General features: G+C 32.0%; 1 protein-coding gene across 5 annotated transcripts in view; it reads right to left on the bottom strand.

Moving 5' to 3' along the window:
- LOC118198679 (uncharacterized) overlaps nucleotides 1-22,844 on the bottom strand; it is a 358,828-nt gene that overhangs the window by 87,383 nt on the left and 248,601 nt on the right. The window lies entirely within an intron of this gene.

Here is a 22,844-nt window from a genome sequence, read left to right as displayed (position 1 = left end):
AACACAATAATTTTTGTGCACCATTAGGCTACAGCTTCAATTACACTAACGGCGACCACAGCTACGCAATGCAAATGGAACACTGAATTATACAATAGTTATGCGATTCAAGTTGGAAACTGGTAATAAGAATTTTCCCTTCCTTCTTTAAAATCTTATAAAAAGTTAAAATATTAGGAAAAAAATTCCAGTTAACTGACAGAAACTCTTGTTAATGAAACATTATCCCCCCTTCAATTAAACTCGGTCCTTAAAAGGTAAAAGTGCACGTGCTAAAATAGCCAACTTAATGAACGCTCAAACAGTATACAGATCTGACCATTTCCAATAAGGATAAAGATTTTCTAATCCAAAAGCACAATAAATTAAAAAAATTTAATAAGCAATAATAAGTAAAAAAAAAAGCAACAGGTTTAGCGTATCCCCACATCCATAAGGAGGAGGAAGAAGCAACATCCATGCTTCCTTTTTTTCGTTCATTTCCAGAAGATATATTTTAATCTTCCCTCCCCCAACCTGAAAAATAACAGACGATGACTCCCACATGATCGAAAGCCTTTCGTATTTAAAGCCGACTTTTACAGCTATTGTCCCAACCTCGTCTGCAAATATAAAGAGGAAATACCGGCATGACCGGCGCTAGGCATTTTGTCACCCAGTGAGATCTCAGGGAATCCTAAATTCTGGTGCTTGGTGTCTCTAAATTCTAAAACTTTTGCCGTATCTAAATTCTAGTGCAGTGCCTGCCTTAAATCAAAAAAAAAAAAAAAAAAAAAAAACTTTGGGATTTAAAAGAATCTCTAAATTCTAAAAATTTTGTAAGCCCTAAATTCTGCCACCCAGTGTGTCGAGAAATTTTGATAGCTAATTGACAAACAGTTGCTGACTTAGATTAAATCTTTTATAAAATTAACCAAACCCGAGAAACAAGCTAATTTCAACTGAATATTTTTTTCACCCTGCATGCATATAAAAAAGAAAAAATCATTGCACAACATCATTTATATTTTGATCTCTGCATTAAAGTTCATCCAAGAAGAGTCTCAAAAGAATAATGCAGTCCTAAATTATTCAGACATTCAAGCCTTGAAATTTTAAGGCCCATAATAAAATAGATATATGAATAAAAAAATAAAGGACTGGTTAATGAACTGGGATCATAAAAAGTTTCCGTTTATTATTGAATGACCTTCATACTGAAATGATTAAAGACTATCCCAATAAAAAATTACAACAGACGCTTCTTTGTGAAAGAAACTGGAATAAATAAGGAAGTAAATAATCTATTACCAATCTATTTCCCTATTATACGAATATAAATGATGCAATTTTCCTCTTCTATGTTAACAATTAACTCCTTGGATTAACCACTGAAGGAAGGAGTGAAAATAACTTGTGGAAAATTATTTTTCCGGGCTGTCAGCTCAATCACAGAGTACACAAGAGTGCTTAATTTAGTAGAAAGTATTCATACCTGGAAACATTATACATTTCCTTGAGAACAGCATAATAAACCACTGAAAGTTTCAGAACAAATAGCAGAAAAATTAGAAGCAGTACATAGCTAAAATCTGATCCCTCCCCCTGATGGAATATTTTGTGAAAAACATTTAAAAGCTTACTCCAAAATAAATGCTCTTAAAAGTTCAGCTGTACATTTTTTGGGGGGAGGGGGATGTTCAGAATACAGCAATGTATATGAATAACTGATGCAGATTTCAAACTTTGCTATTAAGGATGAAAGATGTACGTTAATGAAAACTTAACACTTAAATTAATAGGTTTCAAAATGGAAACTCAAAACATGAAGTATTAGTGGAACAAATACCTGCCTAAGTTTTATCACTAAATCACAGATATTTTTATTTAAAAGTACTTACATTTGCAGGAAAAAATTGGGACAATTTTTTAACAGTAAATACGTAAGATTCACCGAAATGAGAGTAAATAAATAATAATAGTAATAATAATAAACGTGGATGAACTAACAACAAACGGTGAACTCAAGTACTCTTTAATTGAAATGAGAATGAAATAATAATGAATAATTGAACTCAAAAATTAGATTCACTTACCCAAAACACTGCTCAGAAAACAATTTTTCTATAAACTCTAAAGAACAAATGTTGTTTGCTATATACACTCTTAGATTCCCTCAGCATTGTTAAATTTTTCAGAGGCCCTAAGCACTTTAACGGTGTTAGTGCCCTTGCATACATTTCTGCCATATTCTTCTTCTCTCTCTATCTTCATTTAGCTGCACCATACATTGCAAATGGAAAATTTTTATGGTGCCTCCATTCATCAATTCTTAAAACCTTTATGTTGTGTCTCCTTTTCTTGATGTATCAGCATGTGTTTATTTTGCTTAATGGTTAATCTAGCTCTGACCCTGCTCCCAACCTATCCCTCTGTGATGTGGTTTGTGAAAGGAAGTAGTTTGATGGCATTGCATTTGTAAATTCTAATCTTAATTCTTAAAAACAGAAGTTTCAGTGTATTATGAAGTTTTACAATGGTTGTGAGAATATTTCCAATTATTTTTGGCAGTTCATTTACAGTAATATGAACCATTAACCTGGTTGCATAAATTATGACCAACTGCCAATTCTCTTTATTATTTTTGTTTCATCCATTACACAACTGTGCAAATCTGCTAAGGAAGAATCACTCACTTTGTCAAGAGCGAGATTTGATAATACTCTCTCTCTCTCACACCCTATTCTTCTTGTTGTTACCAATCTCACTTGCCTGACAGCCCAAGATAGTCAGCACAAACCCAAGATGTTCATAGTGGCAAGAAGTCAAAAGTGCCTGTAGTTGGCAAGAGCATTGAGTACCATATAGGTGACAGCCTGACTTTAGCTCAGTTCAGAAATCAATTTTGAGACAGAGCACCCAGGGGTCTGACAGTCTTCCAACCCTCTTCCTCTACCACCAACCTCTTCAAACGGCTTTTGGCTCACTGCATAGTTTGAGTCCCCTTATGCAGCACAAGACTTTATGCATTTACAAACATCCATGCCTCTTCGAGATTCGAACCCAGGCCCTTTGGTACGGCAGTCAGAATCACTAACCACCATCCTGGTTGGGTGGCTCTCTCACCCTTTTTTGGTAGAAATGGTGCTGAACTAAGCAAGAAAGGCCAAGTCAAACCTTTATGTTGTAAATTTCTTTTTCTCTTTCTTCTTTTATACTCCAGCTTTGTGGACAAAATGTATGCAAAACTTTAATACAAGCCAGTAAAGTTCGTTCAATCCATTTTCCTAAGCTTGCAAGTGGCCGAGCCATGAAAATCTCTGAATATGGGTAGTTCAATGCGGGTTTAAATCACAGTGAATAGGTTTACTGCAAAATACCACTGCATAATGTAAATAGCAACCAATCTCCCTTAAAATACCCTCCATGAAGGCCTACATCCTTATAAAGATACAGACCTCGTATCTTGTATCATAATCTACTATAATCTAACTATTTTATGAAAACCAATGATATACTTGTAGCTGTATGCTATAACATAAACATCTTAACTCTTTAATATGTTACCAGCTGCAGAAATAAATTTCCTAAAAGTAGTCATGTCCCTCCCTTTTTCTGAAAGGCTCAGCTAAATCACTCCCACACAGTTGTTGGATGCAAGAATTATCATGGGCCAGGCAAAAGAGACCTTTAGTGACCTTTAAAATGGTATTGACACCATGGAAAAAACATGTAAATTAACATTTTGATGCTTATGGTGCTCTATGAAAATTAATGAAACTCTGCCTTTAATTGGGGTGGCAGCACAGCATGTGTAACAACATTTTACTTCTTAACAACTTGAAATAAAAATACATTATTACACACTGCCTTAAAATGATGCACCTTCAGATCAGGCGCTTTTGTGCTAGACACAATCTGAACACCCAAACACCCTGTCGATATTCTTATAGGTAATTTTTTTATTTTTAAATTTGGATGACATTCCTTTATCTTTTGCTACCATAAAGGAATATATTATATAACAGACAATACATGCTAAATGCAAGGATTAATTTCTAAAAGCAGAAACGTCGAAGCTCTATCAGGGGCATAGCTAGAGGGGGGCATCTGTCCCCGAGCGCAGAATCCAAGGGGCGCCAAACTGATGTTACGACATCTTAGAATTAAATGTTTTCCATCCTTGGCAAGAAGTAGGGGGTGTGAAATCTTCAGTTGTCCCTGGGCGCTGAAAACCCTAGCTACGACTCTGAAGCCCTATGATAGCCATAAAGATTGGTGAGAAAAAATAAATAAAATTATTAAAATTGAAATAAAATGTAAAGCAATAAAAGATATAATTAAATAAATTAAATTCATAACAGACAGTTAAATAATTAACTGAAGCTCAAGCTGGAACTGCAATTTTATCGAAAAAGTGAGAAGTATGGACACTGTCCTCAAATATGACAAGTTTTGGCATTTTAATTCATTATGCAACTATTCATCATTAATTTAATTAATTATATTTTTGGCTAAATTTATGGCCTGGCTACATGAAAGACAATATTTATATTTATGGATGGGAAAATTTATAAAATGCATCATACATGCGCCCTTTCCAAAATAAAAAAAAAATTTTTTTTAATACAACTTCACACATCTGATAACAAAACTACCAAATACCAGTCTTAAGTGACTTTACCTACTAGCATATTAAAGTGTAATAAATATCTCTATTAGTGGCAACAATTTTTTCATATATCAGGACCAATTTAACATGCAACTCCATTGGACATACTTGATATTTTGTTTAGTCAATGTAAAAAAAAAAAAAATAATAAATAAATAAATAAATAAATAAAAGCACTGAAATCCTACTTATTTTGCACATATAAATTAATACCATATATATCTGCTCTCTATGCATAAAATAATTAACTGAAAAACCTCTGCGACAATTATCTTTTAAAATAACAGGAAACTCAACAACAAAAGACCAAAATACTTATAACCAAAAATAGTTAATTCATTGCCAAGTAATCTTTAAATCCTTCTTATTGTTAATAAAATGTTTAACGAAGTAAACCAGTACTCTTAATTAAAATATTTTGGCATTTTTCAATGCTAGCAAGACTATTAATAAAATATCAACCATTTGAAAATTAGTTTCAGCACTATTTATAAATATCAGTCTAGTAGTTACATTTATCTTCCAAATTGCCTTCATATAAAAAGTAAGTGGAAGAAATGCAATAAAACATGTTTCTAAATCAAGGATTTGGTTTACATGCTTAAAAAATTTCCTTAAGATACAGGAATATGTCATACATAACCTAATATAGAGAAGATGGAAGTTTGCTTATTGGCTATTCTTATTGTGCAACTCCAGTAAGCTGGCATACGTTAAAAAAAAAGAGTTTCCTTAACTGTGCCTTCTGCAAACAGTCATTAGCTATTCCTCAAAAATATTATGAATGCTACGGTTAGAGAACAACAAAACATTGTCTGTTTTTATGTATTTAACACAATTTAAAGCAACGCTTAAAAATTTAAAGAGAAAATATAAAAGAAAGTGGTTTTAGCACGTACATAATTTAGTAATGTAGCACAACACCAGATGACTTATAATGACAACAAAATACCTGCACAATGCACTGCTGTTAGCATTTCTGCTCTGTACTCAGAAGTAAAGTGTTTCAGTGCCACTTTAGTATTTTCAAAGGGATAGTTTTCTTTGGACTTCTTACTTTATCTTCTTTATGAAATTAGTAAGTAAATATAAAATTTTACTAATACTAAGTGTAATATTTTGTACTGTTAAAAGTATTACTCGTATTTTTTAAAAAACGAATATTGTTGTTTTCTGCAATGATGGAAATGTAGCATAAAAGTCAACTTTTACTGCAGTCACTTTTCTGCCTGCAAAAGTCCTTAAATTTTACCTGAAATTTAATTCACCATTTTGTTAGCATTAAAAGTAATTCAACCATTTGTTTATAAACTTCTCAATGATGGCCAGTTTTGATATTGATTATCTACTTATTAATTCAGTAAATTAGTCAAAATAAACATTATCAAATTATCATATTAATGTATTTCATTATATATTTGGGGGATTCAATAAAAGCTATTATTAAAAATTAGACCCCACAATTTAAATCTTTAACCCTTCAAACTATTTTGCTACTGTACTCTTCTACCTAACTTTACATTTTCTACTTTCTCCTGTCTTTTTTTTTTTTTTTTTTAACAAGCATACTTTTAATTATTTTTATATAAAATTATTTAAGTTTAAAATAGACCATTTCTTGTTGCACTTTTATAACAATGGTTTTTCTTGAGTCTCCATTTTAATTTTAAATCACGGATTCCTGTTTAAAAATTGAAGCTTTGAAAGAAAAAAAAACAAAAAAATACCTTTTTCAATAATCTGCATTTGGGAGGGGCGGGGTCAAAGCACAGTTTTATTCAAAAAGCAGGTATCATCAAAAAGCATGGCAACATGAAAATAAGATGAAAGTTCTAATTCAGAAGTCAAACAACAAAAATCAGCGTTATATTTACAAAATTTTCACAGACTGTGAAAATTTTGTAAATATAACGCTGATTTTTGTTGTTTGACTTCTGAATTAGTATTTATTCGGCGTGTTATTGTGTCTTAAGATGAAAGTTATTTAAATGGGCTTTAATGTGTGCTGGCAATAAAAATATCTGCTATGTAATGGGTATTGCAGTTCCAGTTAACAGTTCTTTAGCTTCAGCTAAATCTTGCAGGCATTTGATAAGAAACACCCTGACTGCAAAGAAAAAAGGATGCATTTCTTCTTTTATTTTTTTTAAGAGACTACTTAAATTCCTGGGAAAATCTCAATTTCAAATTTGCTAAAACTGAAAAAGAAAGGATAGCAGGGGCATCTTATTATGTGAATAACAGCACTGCATGTAATGCTGCACTGTGTTTTGGATACAGATGGTTTTGGTGGTGGTTTTTTTTTTTTTTTTTTTTAACTACTACTACATATTTAAGGTTGAAAAGTCATACAAAATATCGTAAACAAAGTATTTTGGATAAAGTTGTAAAAATGATCAACTATGTAAATCTCGACCATTCCAATCCTAATTATTCAAAATTTTATATGATAAAATAAATACCCAAAATATTGTATCTTTATTGTCCACCAAAGTAAGATGCATCTAGAGGAAAAGCATTACTCAAATCGCTTGAACTGCACAGTGAGTTATTGCCTTCCTTTTCATTAAAAAACTGAGGCAAAATTTCATGAAGTTTTCAGCAAATTCTACATGTTTAATATGTATTCTTTATTTTACAGATATAGTTTCTAAGTGTATTAAAACTAATTTATCACTACAAAAGAAGAAACATCTCTCTTTTTAATGCAACATGAAATTGTGTCTTTCAAACAAAAGTTGATATTCTGGACTTCTTCGCTATATGAGAATAAAGTTGCCTGTTTTCCTACCTAAAATGACTTTTAAAATTTAAAAAAAAAGTTTAAAAATGGTAAAGTTTATAATGAAATATTATAGCTTCTACACGACTTGCAATTAACCCTTAATTAATATTTCCCACACTGCCAAGAAGGCAATCTTGGTTTTGAAACCAATGGATGAACCAATGGATATGGGCATAGTTTATAAAAAATTATTTGATTTGACAATTGATTTCAGCATAACACAAAAATGTTAAACTATCACAAAGTTTGGATAAGTCTGAAGAATACCCAGACTTGCCAAAATGAGCTATTTCCTTTCACTACAACATATTTGTGCAAGGTATGTTTCTCATATTATGCTGCAACGAAATCTAAATGCAGCAGCAGTTTGACTTGAAGCTGCATCTGTTATCAAACATTGTGCCTGACATTAAAAGAAACTGCAATCTAAACATATTAGAAAACTAAAAATGTTTTAATTTTATTAATATCATTTGTTTCAATTTTTTTATAAGATTAAGGGGATATGGATAAAATAAATAAGAACAGTACCAATCAGTAGCATAGCTAGGGAGGCAAGGGGAGACATCTATCCCTTGATTGACCAAATTGATATAATGAAATTTTAGAAAGAGATGTTTTTCATTTTGGAAAAACAGGAGGGGCCGCAAAATCTTCAGCTGTTCCCAGGTGCTGAAAATCTTAGTTATGGTTCTGATACCAACATAACAGAATAAATTTTGTTAATCTTGTAGTGGATCATCACTTAGCCAACAATTATAACTGCATACCCACCAAAAATAGGGGGAGAGGAGAATAAATGGAAATAAATTTTACAAACCCCCTCCCATTTCATTTTTCATTAGTCAACTCACAATTTATCTTGCAATATCATAATCACTGTTAATAAAATGGCAGTTAAAAATACATAGAAAAGAAGCATAATCCATAATTAATAGAAAAATATTATAATTAGTTTTGCTTTAATCTGAAGAAAATATCTGGCTATGCAAAATCAAAGCAATATCCATTCAAAACAAAAAACACATGCTGTAAATAACAGAAGAATGAACATCAGAAATAAAGAAATGAGAAAATTTGAACAATATCATCAAATTCAAATTTGCATAAAAAAGTCAATTAGAACTTTTTGTTTTTTGGCAGAAATCAACTAGCAGATATTATCTTTTATTACTGCTATGTAACACATTTTTCTTTTCCTTTTTGTTAATTTATGTAGAAAGTTTTATGTTTACAGTTTATAAATATGATAATTTTTCCACAGTAAAATGGCTTATTTTAAAGCAGAACCTTATGGTTAATCTGCCCTGATTCATTAAGAGTTGAATATTACCTTTATATGATATGTGCCATAAGTAAAGCCCTTTTACTAGGAGTAAATATTTATGAAAGAAACATTAATTATAATAGTAAGAAACACTGATTTCACTAGCAGAAAGATGAAATAATACTTCATTTATGAGTACGAACTTTCCGTACATGTTCGAAATGAACCCTGTTGTTAACACAATACTGAACACTACCAGAAGTTCTTCAGCAACAAAATTAAAGAGTATTAGTTAAGCTGCACATTTCAAATAATATATTATGATATGTACAATTATTTATTATTAAACTAGATTATGCTGATACCTGGACTTTCCTTCGAACATTAATATTTAATATTACCTGCTGAATTTTACATTATTCCATTTTTCAAATTTTGCTGTCCATTTTAAATTTATTTTGAATTTGATAAAGAAACTTCAAACTTTTAAATTTATTAATAATAAATTTGAATACTTTTAACGATGAAACCGTAGTATAAAGAATGCATTTTTTATCTTTTTCTTTTATGATAAAAATGCAATCTTTCTATTATTTATTTAAGAATGCTTAATTTCTTATATAGAAACACTTTAATTACAGTTAATAAAATCGTCATTTTATTAACTGAATTTAGAAAAAATAAATAAATGGCAACAGATTGATATTTAGAAAGAAAATAAAATCCTATGAAAGTAGCTGGTAGAATTTTCATACTGGATTACTAAAACTGTATAATATTTGCGCTACCACATCAAAACTACAATACATATCAAGAAATAATAGTACAATAAATTAGAAAATTTCATTAGATCTTTCAAATGGCTTTAAAGTACTCGTTAATTAGATGCGTCCTTATATTATTTTAGGGAACTAAAACTGTTTTCTTGAAAATAACACACTATGAATAAATACTGCTACAGTTACACACTTCGTTTGCGTTTCAAATAAACTGAAACAACCTCCCTCCCCCCCCCGATAACAAAATTCGGGTAAGCGTACTCTATAAACTTCACTATTTCACTCGTACGAACGCGAGGAAAGAGAGGATCTCATATTTGCAATCATAGTTTAAGGCCTAAAGCAGCGAATTCAATAAAGCATACTATTTTGACCTTATTAAATTCCAATTTATTAGAACATACAGTACGGTACACACAATGAAAAATAACTTCATCTAGCTCTTTTATTTCAAATCCAAATCAAAAGAATTTTCATAACCGACATAAATAATTTTGCCTTGCAGATTAAATTTTTTTGAATTTTGGAACTTTGCAGCAATAAATGCGATACTTCTTCTTGCATTCAGAAAATTTTATTCACGCATTAAAACCGAAACTCATGCAGAATACATACACACACTCTCGAAACCATGCAACCACAAAAACACAATACGACGGTTGCCACACGCATATAGCAAATTGAAGAGTAAAATACTTATGTTGTTATTATGAGCAATAAACTGTATTTAAACGTGTTAAAGCTCTAAAAATACTAGCAAAAAGAAGCATATTAAAAACCATACTTACAAGCCATGATCTTGTTGAGGAGACAAATCATGATGAATATTCCACAATAAAAAGTAATTCTAATATACAGAGATCAGAAATATGTTTCTAGTATTCGTCAGCTATTCTAAAAATTTTTAAATAATTCAAGAATATCTTTTTGTTCTTGAACTGTTAATCTTTCTAGTTAGCAAGCACAACTTTTCACAAAACAGGATTGCTTCGGGTACGGGAAATACTATCAAAAAAATGATGACAACAGGACTCACTACAGCAGTCTTTATTCCTTAAAATAATGAGCATAATTAATGGTTCATGCCTCAGAGAAAGTCTGGAAAGGAAACACATCTCACTGCTCTGTTTTTATGTTGTTCTATCCACAACAAACTTATTTTGATTCTATTACTCTTACATATGCTTTTTTCCGTAGAAAAATACAAATCGCAAGTAGTAGAAAAGTTATTTCCTGTAAATTTTAATTCAGAAAATCAAGCTGGAAAGTGGAGGCGACAGAAATGTTGTTATTCTCACACATTGCGCGCGAGATGGCGTCAGATCAACACTAAGCGTGGACCGCTTAGGTTAGTACATTTTCTAAACCCGCAGAGAGCGGAGATCGCAAAGCTACCGGGAGAAAATGGCAGCCGCCGTCGCTTAGCAACGAGGTCGAGACGAATCCATACCGTCATGGGGGGTGGAATGCTACCCAGACACGTGAGTGAAGAGGATTGGAATAGTTCGAAAATTTAAAAAAGGGGGAAAAGAAAACATTCAAGTGAAGCAGCTAACATCACGAAGAAACCAATCGAAGATTTCGCAAGTTTTAAAGGCGGAAGTGGCAGGAAGAAGACCAGATGAGCAAAACATCCTTTCCACATTATTATGATTTTTTTTAGGGGGTCGTTTTGTTTTATCGACTGTGGATTACGATATAAAAGATATATGCCTGGACACAAGCTGGATATGAACGGCTTTGAAACCATTTTTATATTACTTATGTTTGGTTAAGATACGTGTAGAATATGGAGAGAAGAAATATCCTACGCAAGCAAAGTGAATCGTACCAGCCATATGAATCAAAAATAATATAATTTATTGTGTGTAATACAAATTGAAATATTTAAGATAAATTAGAAAGGCGACGAAATTTTTCAAAAACTGAAATATCTTCAATTAACTGAAACATCAACAAGAAATACCACTATGACATGAACCATGTCATCATGTGTCATAAATCCTAGATACCTAAAAAAATCTCAGACAGCATATTATGATTTTAAACACATCTATAACAAATTCAGGTAGAAAATCCTCATACGTACTTCCAATAAACTGAGTAGCTTTTTGTCGTTTGGGATCTACTACTTTAATAGCCAAATGAGCTCAATCATATAGTTATAGACGATTATATTAACATTTAAACTGCGCAAAATACTGCAAGTTTGTTTTCAGCAGCAAGCTTAAAAAAAAACATTATATTACTGAGAACAGGGGTACCAATCATTTAAAAATTATGAAGCAAACAAAAAAGAAAACTTACATATTTGAAATAAACATTATGCTTTCAAAATTTATTTTTAACTACAAAGTTTCTCCAAAATAACAGGAACGAAAATAAAAAATTATAATTAGCCTACCGATAGGAAAATGCGGTGTTAACATATCTTCATATGTATCAAATCATTCAACGTGTATCAAATCTCTTTCTTAGCAACGGTGACTCTCTAAAGTAATATTAAAATCTTCTCTAATGGAATATTAAAATTTTACAATTGTGTACTCATACTGACGTTAACATTTTCAACTAAAAATCTTCACAAATTCTTAAGTCCCAGAGTATATCAGAAATCTGACAAAAGGCACAATTTTGAATCTAAGATACTGGTTCAATATATTATGCCAGTGGTAAGCATTGTTGGTCGCGTCACCAAACGGTGTCGCTAGGATTTATTAATGAGTGACCGAAACTTTTTATTACTTATATTTACTTCATATCTTCAATATATCTTCACGTACTTGTTAGATGAAATTTCTGAAATTTTTAACTACTAAATGTTACTAATATTGCTAAATGCAAAGTTATTGCCATTTTAGAACGCGTATACTTAAATATGAATTGCATCGCCTGGTTTTTTTCTATACGTTAGCTTTCAATATTCAAAACAAAGTTATTTTTTACAAGAGCAGCACTGTTAAAAAGCTGTCTTCTACTGAGCATGCTGTGTGAACGAAAAACACAGCCAGCGCAAACTCAGAAAATGTATATGTATGTTAATCTAAGGTTCCGTCTTTGCCTAATTTTTTTACATTTTATAATTCTTTTTTATATAATACGATTATTCCCACAAACGATCATTAATCAAATGTATGAAAGTTAGATGCTTTAAAATTAGTTATTAACAGAAACAACGAAAATGCGTAGAATTCTATTATCAATTGCATCAGAATAAATAAGATCAATACATGAGATGAGAACAACGAATGCCTTGTACTGGAACCTTTCATCGCGTCATTTTTAACCCTGCCTCATTAAAAATGAAAACATAGTCACGATTACTATCAAGACTTGCAGCTTAATATAATTCATGGAGTGCTTTTTTTTTTTTTTTTTTTTGTTTTGTTTTAAATTTGTGGAAATGGCAACGACCTCAGCTTTTCAGCTCGCATTTTATGCTACTCCGTGAATCCCATTGAGCTTCAGTCAAGGTTTAGCATCCTTGAACCAATTTTATTACCCAAGGGACCAGAACTCCATATCAGGAGGGGGGGGAGCAACCTGACAACAAAGTAAGCAAATAAAATCACCTGTGTAATGATGATCACGTACACGAGAAATACTAATATTCTTGCGTAACGGGCATACTTAAACTTCCTGGCACTCGTAGAAGTTATTCATAACTGCTATTTCAAGGTCAAAACTACATTTGAAGCGCAGAACAATGAATTAGTTTTAAAAACAAATAAATGCCTGGCATAGAAATATATGATTGAGAAGTTTAAAAGCATATAATATGATACTTCTTTGCTGCTTGCCTAAACAATTACACCTAAATAAGAAAGCCATAGTCCGATTATATTTTGCATACCTGTGATACTATTACACAACCCATCTTTTCACGATTTGGATTAGTAGCCGAAGCATGGTATTTTATTGACTTGGATAACTACTACACAACGGTTTAAAATATTCCTAATTCTGCATCAGATGTTTTAGTAAGCTAATTTTGTTAATAACACCTCTCCAAAAACAAAACAAACAAAAAAAAAAACGGTTTTACAGTACTGATTTATTTATTTTGAATTTATTTCACCCTAGTATGAAATGACAACGTGAATTTTATCTTAAAACGACAAAGAAAGTCGCTTTTTTTATAAACCAGGAAACGCTGTTCAATAAACAACAGTCTTGAAGACAAACAATTATTTAGGTGAAAAACCGAATTCTTCAAATAATACTGATCAGTCATCATCATTTTCAAAACGGGTATTAAATGTGATTTGCTCACTTAATTTAAAGAAATTGAATTAACAAAAGACATAAAATAAAATCAAAAGTAGCAATGAAATAATTAGTAGTAGACAATTATGATATTAAAGCATTAAATTAATTTAAGCGTTTAATCATGTTAATTGACTGAAGTTACGAAAAATCCCCAAAACATCAGTTCAGGAAACATCCATTTTTAATTTCCAAACATGTCTTTAAATGTTCACATAATTTTTTAATAAAATATCAACTTTATTGCAGTTAGCATCGAGATGTCATGAAATTTTAGTAAAATATTTCTTTAAATGTTTCTTACAAGTGCTTCGATGGCAATATGTTGCCTTATGATGATGAAGTAAACAAACGAGAGATTCGTTTCGTAGCATTATAGCTGATAAATACATCAACAAGATACAAATGGCATCTTCCTTGCAAAGAATAGTGATGCATAAAGTGAATTATATAAATAAAACATATACAGGTCCACTTTTACTTCAAGAAGAACTTCCAAAAAGTTCGCAAAGTCGGAATTCAAATCGTCCGACAGAGAACACAGCGCTATTCAGTTAGGCAACACTTCTGCAAAATTCGGCATATCAAGTTAAGACTTTCATATAAATTTACTGCAAAGTAAATGTTGAGAAAACTTATTAGAATAATGAATCAAGAAACCGCTATATGTTAAAATGTAAATCTTGCTTTCACAAATCTTCATCTCGCAAAAATGTTTTGTTCTGAAAATTGCGTGTGTACGGAATTGTGTGTACATATTTTACACAGCAGGTCGTGCAATTCAGCAGACAGCTTTCATAAAGAATTTATAATTTCTAGGTTCCACTGATTATTGGAGATGCTACGGCAACAAGAACCAGCGTAATTTTCAAAAATTTGCAGGACTTGATTTAAGGTTTAAGTATCAAATCTTCTTCACCTGCAAGAGTGAAAAATATTAAAACCTTGGCGACTAACTAGTACTGTAAAGTATGCTGATTTTCTTGCCTTAACACTTCTGTCGCTTACTGCAAGAATTCTTAAAATTGAAATGCACAAAAAATTTTGATGAACATGATGGATTACGAGTTATTCATTCCAGCGTTTCCTTATTTATACAATATAAACTATAGTTTAAACCAACAGATCTTTGTAAAAGGCTCAATTCTCTTCCTTTTTAATAGTTATGAATGTACATATCAAATTGATATTTCGTATCTGATATCAAACAACTCAAAATAAATTTATATTTAAGAAATATTTTCCCGCATTATCCATATTTAATACGATAAAAAAGGTGAGTGAAAGATATTCATACTCAATATAATTAGAAGAAAGATAGCTTTAAGACTATAGGCAGTTCTTACAGGGAGATAATTGTAAAAATTCATCTATTTTCATTTCTTTTGGAAGATTATAATTTAAAAATTTCAGTCGAGGTTTTGTTATATTTATATCAAATTGTATGGATTGAATGAAATATTTTCCCACTTATCTAAGCTTTTAATGTTGGTTTTTCAAAATTATCTACCTATAAATAATTTATAAAGGAATAATAAGGTTTAAAAGGAACATTGGCAACGTTAAAATCAATATCGTTATGAACTGTATTTTTTTACTGTATCAACATTGTTATGAACAAGATTTTGAATGGTATTTCATGTTAACTAGTTGCGTATGTTTACGGCGCAGCTGACGCTCCAGTTCACCAAAGTTATTCACTGGGTTCAGTTGAGGGCTTGAAGATTCACAAGCAGCAACCAGAACAGGCTACATAGCGTCAGTTCACGAAATTTTAGAAGATTTTTGAGCAAATACGTTGTCATTTTAAACGGGGCCGACGCCAGAGCTAATGCAGCTGCACCGAGCGGCAGAATGTAGGGACAGTAAAATTTAGAAGATTTAGGGAACCCTTGGGCGGCACAGTCTAGGAATAGGAAAGACTACACCGGCCAGCGAAAAGCTTAATGCCGTCCTGGTTCTGGAACAAGAAAGGTATCTAAAATGTGTTGGCAGACAAGAGACTTCAAAGATACAGAATTTAAAATGTTAGACATCAGATACAAATCTGAAAAAATTCACCACATCACTGGGCAACCATTTCCAGATTTAAACAACAGCAACTTCCAGTACTTTCGTCAGACATCAGCTAGGTCCAGGTACGTCCCACGGCATGCCAGATCATATACTATGACTAATCGTTAAGTTACTTGTCATTGCTACACAGACCAATGACGGTGCTTTTTTAAACTGTTTCATAAGACACAGGGTACTCGTACCTGTGATTAGCAGCACTATAACAGTTAAAAACCACGTACAGTCATTCCCCATTGGATAGTTCCTATCATTAGGTTCTTCTTCAAACGGAAGTCATTTGCAGCATTAGCTAAGGTTTTCTGATTATTTTGCTTATAGCATAGATCGTATTTCTGTAAATGTTCAGTAAGGGAATTTTACAATCTGCCTATATATTAAGAAGGGATAAAAGAAATAGGTAAATATGGGACTTTACGCTTCAACAGAACACAACACAGAGGCAAAGTTAAGTTTAACAAAAAAGTTAGGAATTAATGAAATTGGTAAAAACTATAAAATTAAAATCGGAAAAAAAAAATAAAATATATGCATCAAGTTATATATGCCACTTATAAAATTATCAATATACGGTTATAAAACTTACATCAATATAAATGCTGTAAGTGACTCTCGCTGTGGAATTTTAATTCCATTGTATAAGAAACTCCTAAGATAATATGCATTTGTCAATCACACCAGCGTTCAAGGGACACATATTGTTTTTCCTCGACTTATTCATTTAGTTGTTACATTTTTATGAAGACTTATCATTATTATTATTATATTTCTAAAACTTTGAACTATGAAGAAAGTTTACTAATGATTTTAAACAAAGGTTAGAATCTTATGACGAATTATACGTGACTGAAGAGTTCAAGCCATTCTTCTGGGCTAGGTTCTAAGTTTTCATAGATTTCCGTTTCCTGTCTGATACTACAAGCGGTCTTGCTATAATTGCTTTCCTGAATGACGTCATGGAGGTGACGGCAGTGCAGAGAGCGAGATAATAAACAATCACCCTAAAAGTAAAGTCGCTCACTACCAAGGGTAAAAAGGTTTTCATTAGCGAAATGAAATCATGGTGGTCTATCACAGTGGGAAATGCAATTAGTAGTCTTTTCTCTTTCGTTAAATGAGGTAGGATCATTTATTAGGAATGGGCGTTCAAACTTAAGAGCAACGAAAATATTTATTTCTTATGTTATATTAAACATCTCACAAGCTTTATGTGTGATCATCAATTTTGAAAGAAAAGAGGCAGTAAAGATGTGCAACACACACCACACACATATCCCAAGAACTAGAGATTTATTGACAAGGAAAGTTTTATCCAATGGCAAGCAATTTATATATTTTAAGACATTTCTAAATAAAATGTGCAGCGATGTTATAAGTTAGATAACAACGTCATAACTTCTTGCAGATTATGCCATGAAGTGAAACTTTAACGCAAGACAATGCAGTCTACCAAAGATTAAAAATTTTCTCAATTTAATGAAATTTATGCTAAAGTGATGTAGCGATTTGTCACTAACTTTTAAAAAAAAGTAACGATAACTTTTAATTTTGTGTAATTTTTTTACGCAAAATTATTTTCTCTTGAAAAAGTGGTATATATCTCAAATTGCTTCGAATTCGATAGACGTATATTCGAAATCTGACAAAAGTCTAAGTTCCGTCCTACCACCCGGAACATATCCTTGAAACGCTACACAACATTGAAAAATTCCAACTAAGCAGCTTGACAAGACAGAAAATTGAACAGTATTGCCCATTTTTTTCGGTTGTTTTTCATAATATTTAGCTTAAGTTATTTAGGTTGCCAGCGAAGTGTATCTAGTTATGCAGGAAATACTCCCAGTAAACACAGCAAAAGGCACGAAGAAAAAAATTAAATTGCTACAGATTACTTTAACGCAAAGATTTTTCGCGGTTCTATTAAGAATACGGATGCTATAAATATTGCACGCCGTAAAACTTTTATGAAAATAGAATGATTGTTTTTTGGTTTGGTTTATTCGATTACAGCAAAGCACTTGAGGCCTATATACCTAAGGGGACGAATAGCCTTCGCGGAGGATTTTCTAAGGAAAACTGGCTCGTATACCCACGGGGAAACCGATTAAAACTTCCATGATCCAGCCCGTTCACTAGGATTCTAGTGTTCAGCTACTTTACCACTTGGCAGCTGGTAGGTGATATAATGATTCATTAGTGCATACCACGCAACAACTGTATCGACTGTGCTAGTCTTGATAAAGCCGCTTAATGCCGCTGCGCTGCTACTAATACACTTTTTTTTTCGACCTATAGATAAAAAATTAGCTTATTTTCTTGCAAGAATACACCCTATAATATGTATAATATACAAAACACGCTCTCTAATCTACAGTTTATGTTGCCACGGATAGAGCAAAATACTAATATTTTTTTAAACGGGAAGAAATAGATACGGATCAGAAACTAGTACACCCATAACCTCCGCCTAACTGAAGGGTAAACTGTGTGCTCAAGCAATGAGAATCTGCTGAAGGGATATTATTTAAATTGATTCCATTTAATATACAAAATAGGGCTACAACAAGCTTCACTGTCAATCAACTTTCACAAGACAAGCTCAGTAGCTGCAGATTAATCAGAATCTGCATATATCAGATATTCGACCACTAAAAGAGAAACTGTGCTAATTAAGTGATAAGATGAATTTCACAAAAATCGTAGAGAAGAAGAATATTGGACATTTCTTAAATAATTTAACGAATACCACTTCAACATCTAAGCAATAGTTAACAAAAAAGGTAAGTGCGGAACAGACGAAAAAAGTGTAGCTTTATTTTTTTCGTAAAACTACCCTTTGATTTTCAGATGCTTGCAAGAAAAAAAAAAAGTTTCACGTTGATCTTATAATGAGCATTGAAGAGGGGAAGGTGGGAGGGGAACAGGAACAAACCAAGCGTTGTGAGAATAAACATCCTGAGTTTCTCAGTCGCATCTAAAGAGAACAAACAAGGAATGTGAAAGCTTAAAAATAACAGAATGTTTTTCTCTAGTTTGTGTGTGGGGAGGAGGAAAGAAATAATTCCGATTCGATGACCGAAATGGCAGCATAAAGATAAAAATAAGTAACAGACTTTGATTGTTCTGGGCGTGTGGAATTTTTCGATATTTATTCAATTCATACACTGCAGAATGAGGGGAGAGAATTGCTGGAATCGGGTATTTGTTGAACTTAACTTCTTGATAGATGGATTTCTTCTTCCAGCCCTTTCCCACACGTTCTATCGATTACAAAAGAAACGTACGAAAACTTACCCCCCCCATAAGGCGGGATTCTCTTTAAACTTGCAAGTTTCTTGTCAAATAAACGGTAACTATCTATTCAGCGACCTTTATTGCCTTAAAATTGTAGCTCCTAGCAATCCCCACCCCCGCCACTGTAACTTTTGGCAGCTCATTTTCAGAAACTGTATTTTTCACATTAACAAAATATGTACAATCAATGAAGTTGCAGCTTCGTCATATCTACATGATCTATTAAAAGTTCGTAACTCAATGATGGGATAAAAGGAAACAAAATGATAAAGAAAGTGAGCAGGAAGGGCACATAGATTTACTCAAAGATATGATAAGTAAACACATCATTTACAACTTAAAAAAAAAAAAAAACTGCACAGCATTTCAGAACAGAGAATCTGAATTTTGATAAAGAAATGTAATTAAACGTTGCAAAATATGAGTAGATTTTAAGTTTCTGACCTCGGAGCTTTTTTTTTTTTTTTTTTTTTTTCCTTCCCTCCTTCTCACATTATAATGTGTAAAATGTTTCCACCGAAAGTAGAGTAAGTTCAGAAGATAATACAACTTCTAAACATTATTGGATAAAGCAAAATTCATCTTGAATGAAAAGCAAAATTCTTGGTGAGAATAATCATGTAAGTGATCTGGAACATGGCTAAAGGTGATGTCATCTGTATATTAGCTCGATGTTTTGTAAGTGTATATAGTTTAGATAATAGTCCTTGAAATGTCCTACTCAGAAAAAAGTCTCCTTCCTAAATGAAGGAAAAGCTTTACCCATGTCTATATAGTAATGTATAGTATACTATATTTTAAAGTTGCATGTAGTCAGTTTTATATGGCTTTTGGTCTACGTTGTCAACAAGGGTAGGTTTCCCCGACTTGTTGTTGTTTGTTGTAAATCATACATTTAGTTTAAAAAAAACTACATGATTAAATTTTAGCTGCATTTTTAAAGTATCTAAAGAAAATTTTCCTTATCAGTGCATGAAGTACGCAAAGATTATTATATGCGTCGAAGACAAACAGCAAAATTAAATTACTGAATAAAACGAAAGCAACAAAATGTCAAGTTTTCAGATGGTCAAAAGACGTGAAAAGCAAGACGTTAAATTACAAGAATAAATGCATGCATGAATGCTCAAAGCATAACTATTGAATTCTAGCAGTTCTGAATCACTGAACTCTTTCGCTCTAAAGCAAAAAGGACTGTTTATAAAGAGCTCTCTCTCCATATAATAGAAAAATGTCTCTTATGTGGGGAGAACGCTGATCTTTTCTCCTTATGTATGGAACTGGAGATTAATGATGAATTACTTGAAACTGGAGAGTTATGAAATTCGGTACTGATGATAATGATGATGAACTGGAGGCTTATGATGAAATTTTGAAAATGAGTCCTATATTCACGTACATACGTATCCAAGTGTTCAGGCATATCAAACGTTTGTTTGAATAAAATATTAGGTTTAAAAGACTGCATTTTCTGAAAGAGAAAATGCTTCGAGGTCATTCAGCAGATACAGCATTTCTACATTAATATCGAAAAATAAGAGGAACCTAATTGTAATAAGGTCTTGTATCTTCAAAGTAAAGTTACCGAAAAATGTTCTTGGATAATTTCAATAACGACATAGTCGTTAAGCCGCGAGTTTTGAATTAATTCGAAGAAATTAGAATAACTTACGCCTACAAACAGTAACATACTATTGAACTTAACTTCTTGATAGATGGATTTCTGCTTCCAGCCCCTTCCCACACGTTCTATCGATTATCTTAAATAATTTAACGAATTAACTGTAAACTATAGTAAATTAGACTTCTGTGCTACCAGGTCAATAGCATGAAGTAACTAGCTTTCACAAACCGCAAAGTACAGTTTCAGTCGAAAAAATACGAAACTTCCGTAGCTTTAGGGGGAAACAGAATACTGAAGAGTTTAAAATAAATGAGCAGCTGGTGGAAATTTAATTCCTTTTATATGAAATATATTTGGCAGTAGTGGAAATTTAATTCCTTTTTATATGAAATATATTTGGCAGGATACGCACATATAATCAAACAAGCAAGTAGCAAGGGTTGAAAGACGTGCCCTGTCATTAAAACTTTTACAACAGTTGTTCCGAGAGTGTGCGGGTCTCGAAAATTGTGAAGTTTTCTGTTTTGTTATATAATAACGAATATTTACTTATAACAGTTAATTTATAAAAGTGAACTAATTTTTATTAACTACACATTTAATTATTATTTTCGCTTTCATCCCCCATCCTACATTACTATTTAACTTGTTTGCTCAGCAGCTCTCAGCAATATTAATCCCATGTCTCCAATTCATTCGGCTTCCCTTCCAAATTGTACGGCTCAGAGAGTCTCCCTCTATCCTTAACCAACACTCCCCATCAACGACGTGGTAATTACACAGCACTTAGACCAAAAGCATCTATCCCTACATCATCAAAAAGGTTTAAAAATTTAATGCAACTATGAGAATTTCTCAAACAGGTAAATTCTGAGAGTAAAAATTAAAAGTCGTATATTATCTTCTGCTGGAAAAGTTACTATTATCATCAAAATATCGGACACTAAATTTTATTTTGAAATTTGAGTTAAAGAATAATTTTATTTTGAAAATTGAGTTAAAGAATAAAGAATAATTCTGAATTTGAGAAGTGATATTAATCAAACACATTTAAAAATTTAAGAAGGAAGACTTTCATATTTTTGAATATTGCGTCAATCGCTAAGCTTTTCTCCCACAGCCAATCAACACAGCAGCTCAGGTCACGTGAGCGGAATACTATTGACGAACCACTATTGCTAGTGTTATTTGAAATGCTGTTGTCTGAAAGATCTACGGATTTAGTGCTTATATCGCATTACGTTGCCTGCATCCTTCTCTTGAAACACAGATTGCTCTGTTGCTAGGTAACACACTGCTAGGCTAAGCTAAAGATATGCTATGACTGCTATGCTAAAATCACATACTTAGCTGCTTTCTAAACATGAAGTGAATTTATAATAACGCGATCAATTTTCAGTGAAATAAATAAAACTTGAATCTAATTTAAATCTTACATGTTCGTATAAATTAAAAATATTATCTTACAAGCACACATGCGGGGATGACTCTAAGAAATTGAATGAAAAATAAAAGATGACAAAAAACACCATAAAACGCGTAAACTTAGCCGTGTTGTGATATGTAGAAATGATCTCGGATGTAACATTAAAAAACTCTCTTTCCGAAAGGTCGCTAGGCAGCTACAAAGTTCATAAAAGCTTCTAAGGAAAGCGTTTAATCCGGTTTAATGGAATGTAAATTACCAAAAGGAATGCTAAAGCCGAGTGCGTGCAATCCTGTTAATTTGAAAAGCATGATGCGCAACGATTTTAAACACATCTGAAAGAAAAAAAAAATCCTGATATCATGAATGATTTTAATATGATATTCTCTAATCAGAATTCCTATTTAATAAGGTTAAACTGCAAGACATTAGACAAGTCATCATACAAAATTAAAAGCTAAGAGTTTACTTTCAGATAACTACCTTACAATGCTTGAAAACTGAAAGACTGTTTCTTAAGCAAAATTTTGCGTAATTAAACATCACACGAGTGAGTTTTAAATTCAGAATTGTTACTAAGAACACTATAGGACCAGGCTTCATTAGCACATTAGCTAACAAATTACTTTAATTACTGATAACATAGTTATTAAATATGCCGATAAATCAGTACTGCTAC

Source organism: Stegodyphus dumicola, chromosome X1 (assembly GCF_044657685.1).
Source record: "Stegodyphus dumicola isolate Sdum_Otavi_A_Nest chromosome X1, ASM4465768v1".
NCBI lineage: Eukaryota > Metazoa > Arthropoda > Arachnida > Araneae > Eresidae > Stegodyphus > Stegodyphus dumicola.
This window is presented reverse-complemented; position numbering and strand designations above follow the sequence as displayed.